The sequence below is a fragment of the Glandiceps talaboti genome, chromosome 8 (assembly GCF_964340395.1).
Source record: "Glandiceps talaboti chromosome 8, keGlaTala1.1, whole genome shotgun sequence".
In the NCBI taxonomy this organism is placed as follows: Eukaryota; Metazoa; Hemichordata; class Enteropneusta; family Spengelidae; genus Glandiceps; species Glandiceps talaboti.
This window is the reverse complement of record NC_135556.1, coordinates 15,140,041-15,145,985: the sequence shown is the minus strand read 5'-3', so window position 1 is coordinate 15,145,985 and position 5,945 is coordinate 15,140,041.

Below are 5,945 nucleotides of genomic sequence, written 5' to 3'. Positions count from 1 at the left end.
TACCAACAGCGAACAAGAGGGCTTCGAGTGCTCCGCCATTACGATACCAGGTGTATGGTCCTAAGAAGAACAACAATGCCTTATCCATGAGAGAAAGTTTAGCGCCGACACCAGTGAGTAACCCTCATGCTAAAACAATTGATATAGATAACTTATTAATGAACACTAGAGACAGTCGAAAGTCGACACGACCGAAGAGTAGCGTGTCGATCGCTTCTAAATCGGTCAAAATTAGACCGGCTACCGCCGTTCCAGACTCAAGTCGGACCAAAACAAATGGACATGTAATCGATGACGAAACTGACATAGTAGACACTGAAATGTACACCGATGATGACGACTTTGACGAGTATGCAGGTGAAATTGACAATAGACCAGTTTCGCCTGTGAAACATACTCGATTCAAAATAGACAACCCAAGCAGTAGTAGGCCTAAGACGGCAGTCGGTACCGTCAGGGCTACTTCTACAGTGACTGTTCCAAGTCAAGGGGTGCCGCGTCGACCAAAATCAACGAATACGGTTAAAAGCAAAGCTAAAGTTGGACTTTTCGATGAAGAAAAACAACCCACCTTATTAGAAATACACCGAGAAAAAATAAAAGCCGCCAACTATCCCCAGAAAGTGAGAACCTTCTTAGGGACAGTTAGATCTCTTCAGTCTGGTGAAGAGGTGGACTATTATACCATGAGATTAGAAGAAGATGCTGGCCAAGGAAGTAAAAACAAACTAACAATTAACTGTGTAGAAAGTGAGGCAGAAAAGAAAGACGCTCTGAGAAGTATTGGTGATTTAAATTCTAGAAATCTTACCATGAGGACACTTAATTGGGATTTTCTCAAGACAAACTCTGAAGAGAAAGAACTTGAAGACGTAAACGAAGAAGACGTTGAAATGAGAGATTTAGATGAGTAGTAAATGGACATAATCGATCTAAGAAAACTGGCGTATGACGCGGATTCAGGTGTTGTTTTTTTTAAAAAAAACGAAAAGTGACTAGTGACTGAGTGATGTGACATAAGTTACGGGCGTAGAGCAAAATAAACTTCCAGGGGTTAGGGACACTTCTACATATTGCGAGTTATATTACCCATATTTGCAAGTTCGTCGTGTATGCATGACATCACCAGCATTTGAAGTTTTTATTTGGTTCATAGATAGATATTTGTGTAACTTAGAGTTACCCTAGTCGATTTCTGGGAACATTTGGAATTTGCATGCATGGATCTTTAGGTTAATATCCTCACAAAGCTGACATATGTACACACAATGCGATATATTAGACGAAGCTTCGTTAATACCCTGGTAACACTCGTGCAAGTTTGTGTAGATCATAACAGGTGTACGACTTTATGTGATACTTTTTGCTTTGATGACGACACGTAGCTACATTCGAACATGTACTACTTTAACTGTGCAGTACAAATTTAATATTTCAAAAACCAAGGCTTGAAATTTCATATTTATAACAATTTGTTTTTCTAATACCAGAAAGGGTTTAATTTATAGTTATGATTTTTTGACAGAGGTGGTACTTATGTAATGACTAGACTTTGCAATCAAGACATGGCTGTTTATATACTACTGAAAGTCATCAACCTTTACTATGAAAACGAGAGTTTAATTGTTATATAGCTATTACTGTAATGTACATTCTTGTTAATATGTACATACTGTTTACCACGACGAATGTTGCAAGTTGCACGTGTGATCGTGAGTACACAATGTGGATTGTCTCACTTGGCATGCCATGACCTGTAAATAAAATATCCAGTTGAGAGACTGTGCGTAGATTTATATCTACTAGTATAACAAAATTTAGTGTATAACTTTTTTAAAAAAACTTCCAATATTTAAGCTGCGGTAAAATATACCATGACAAGCGCAAGCCGTTGGCAAACAAAAAAGGAGCCAGTCGCTCCCCTGGTAGTACAACCACTTCTGTAGGACATAGTATTGTGTAAAGTTATTGAGTGAAACGAAATCGCGTTAGGACATGGATACGGCCATGCGTGTTTTTAACACTGTACTTAAACATAACCAACCGTATAGCGTTCATTCACACGATTAAGGTATCACCTTTACACTGATTTTGTAGGGTCAACAAACACACCTAGGGAACGGCATACACCGTGAAAAAAAGTACACCGAGGACTAAATCAACCAATGAGTTCGACACCATTGCGAGCAATTGAACGGGGACACTATATAGGTCCGGTCATGTCAACAAAAAAAGTCGTGCAACAAATTACATGAGAAACAAGCACTTCAAATTTTTTATTCAAATATACATTGGACACTTGACAGGCAAACATAATGGTCGGTCTTGATATTTAATGTGCAATTGTGTTGATATGAGTGAGAACATTAAGTGACTCACACATTTACCACAAATTATAGAACAAGCGTTATTCAATGTGGATCAATACCAACCGAATTTGTGTTTTCGTCAGTTTATAATCCTTCCGCCCCTTTAAAACAGTGAATAAAACCGATCTATATTTGCAATCCGCTTTATGGACATATCTATTTGTTTACTTCTTTCTTCACGTCTGGAAGGCTAGGGTCTGTTCACACCTGCGTTGCCCAAAAGAGGTCTCACGATCATTCCTTTACGGCCACCAGGGCAGTTTTATTCTTCGTTTTAATATCATGACCTAACTATACTCGAGCTCAGTATCAGTACCATTTATTTGGACTGTAAATCCAGAGGTACATAGCAACGAAGTGACCCTACCTTAACGTGACCTCATAAATGTGTTATATAAATCTCCTAGCTGGTAGCAGACTTCAGGGAGTGTTCCAGTGAGGTTTTGATACCGAGGGTAGTTTCAGTTTATTGTTTGTTGAACTGACTGGGAACATTGGACTTCAATTATTGCCGATAGCGTCTACCACGTTATTCTGCTTACCAAAACAAAGAACCATCGCGAGTATGAAGTGTTATATACAGTAATGTATGACATGATATGATATTATCAGACTCGACATTTCTCAGTTACGTATACGTTTGCCTTGCTTGGCCTGGATCATAATAATTTGGGTAGTCGATTCTGAAACGTCACTATCACACAATAGTGTCAAAAGACCCCTCATAAAAAGACGATCGAACCTTTATCTACAAGTAGTGACTCACCGTGTATGTGCGGTTCAAAGATTACCTTCCATGTAGTAAACATGAAGAAAATCAATTTACCCGGTTCCGAACGTTGACAGTGGAAGTAGACACGGTAGAACCAGGGGAAGTCAATAAAATGCCATAAAATAGTTTATGAACCTTTTAAAAGGCAGACTTCAAATCGTGTTCGCTTTTGGTGTCTTCGAGAGCCAGTCAGACACTTTAGGAGTTAGGACCATGCGTCGTTAATCCGATTCGAAGACAATCAATTCTCTATAAAAAAAATCAATTCGAGGGCAGTTACACTTTGATTAAAGCTAGCTTTGCAAGGTTGCTATTAATTCAAGACAAACGTAATGAAATTTACTTCCAGGTGAAATACAGCAACAGGAAATGAACATGTCATTTCTCTTTCCAGTAATGACATTTAGTCACTAATTGACATCACTTATGATGACTATGAGTTAAAATGCTGGAACACTGTTTCATATTTACGCGTGACTGCCAAGAGAGTGCTGCCAAGAGAGCGACGGCGCCAAATACGCAATAAGGTCGACGTCGAGCTAGCTATTCAGAGGCCGGTATTTTTAGTTTACGTGTACGTACGCGTGTGGTGTGTTTATGATGTACAGGTGACTCAAGACTATCAAAAAGCTACTTGAAATCTTGGCAACTGAATGAAAATCTATTACAAATAATAAGAAGTAGACTGGTACATTTCATATCATCAATATAGTGATGGACAAGGTCAAGAAATGTGTATGTATGTATGTATGTATGTATGTATGTATGTATGTATGTATGTATGTATGTATGTATGTGTGTATGTATGTATGTATGTATGTATGTATGTGTGTGTATGTGTGTGTGTGTGTGTGTATGTATGTATGTATGTATGTATGTATGTATGTATGTATGTATGTATGTATGTACGTACGTACGCACGTACGTACGTACATACGCACGCACAAGCTGATATATATATATATTCTGGAACATTGGAACATACCCACTTGTTCCATTCCTTGTAGTAACATAACAGTGTGGACATTTCATAGCAAAATTTGGAATTATTTACTACTTCGCCAGTCACGTACACATTTCGTCACACTTGTGCTATTTATAACATTAACATTGTATACAATATACATATACATATAATAAATTAACACGCGTACGTGATATGTGACCCTTATCTGGTCAGTGTCATGTACTTTTTGTAGGCGCCAATGGAGACCCGAAGGTACCATCCATGATAACAGGGGGTATTGACAACTAATTTGATTTGACAACTCCGACAAACGTATACTGTGAGTGAAACGTGTTATATGGAAAAGTCGGCACTTTAATCTTGGCTCATTTGAGAGTAAAATGGTCGACTCCCCGAACATACAATGTACACTAAACTAAATTAAACAGAGTGTGGAGTGAATATAGTAGTCTTTGTGGCACAAAGCCAGGAAATATCAGGCCAGAAATAAGGAAAATTTCATGAATAACGCTCAACCCAACAATACCGTGATTAGTAATGGGTCTACCCATTTCCTACAGGACCAAGACTATTGGGACCGTCCTTTGAATATTGAGAGATATTTTGGCAAAAATTCTAACAAGTTTGAACTTTGATAGGAGAATAGAGTTGCTGTACATTGCAATAACATAGCAGAACAATGACTTTTTTTCAGTGTGATCTGTACAGAACAGAAGTGGTTAGACATAGACAAATTGTACAACCCTATAAAGAAGCTGTGTTAATGGTACACAAAAGACGCCAAACAAAGGCTTACACAGGTACTCTATGACGACAGTGTTTGTGATGATTTGTTCGAACGTGAATTGAAATGTCCGACGGCTGCGAACAACTGACAACAACGGCATGTCTCAAATTTCGCTGTTTTTCTGAAGACAGCACAAAAAGATAAATTGAAACATAGACGTCGGAGAGAGCTCTCTCCAGCGGCTAAGATTAAAACGTTCGCTACAGAAATTAGACAACAGCATTGAGGAGCTGAGAGAGAAAGCCCTCATTTCAAGTTGCAAATACTGGATTGTTGGCTTACACACTTCATTTGACACTGATTTACTGCATCCACGCCCACAACGTCGTCTCTATGTATTTTATCATAATATTTGATTACTACGAGATATCAGGCGCAATGGCTATAAAAAGAAACCTAAGAGTACTACATTTCTTCATTTTTTTTTATTCAGATGCTCTTGCTCTACAGTGCATGTTACAATCACGACATTTAACTACGACTTCAGGAAATTTCCAATAACACTTCAGAAATAGGGTAGGTAGGTCGGAATTGTATTTATTTCATTTATTTTTTTATCTTTTATTTATTTATTTATTTATTTATTTATTTATTTATTTATTTATTTATCTATTTATTTATTTGTTTGTTTGCAGACTGTACTGTTTAAATTCAACTTGTAGTCTTAAGAGGCATGGAATGTGATTTTAAAGAAAAATTGACCAAAGCTACTACCGTACTAAGAAAATTTACACGGAAAAAGAAGTAAATTATCACAATTTTACCTGTTTTAACGTGAAAAAATGTTGAAATTTGCATGGTTATAAAACAAAATATTGAACAAGCACAGGTCAAAATACGATAGAAAAAGCTTCGCGGAACGTATTTACAGTCAGAGAAAAAGCACATCAGCTATTATGCCAGGCTGCAGCAAGAAATTTCGTAAGAGCTTTGGTGGACCATATAGAATCATTCATTTCACCTGTAAACTACCGTCTGAAATATCTCCATTCGAATAAACTCTATCCTAAGGTAGTTCATCATCATAATCGTTTATTTAAAGCATGGTAA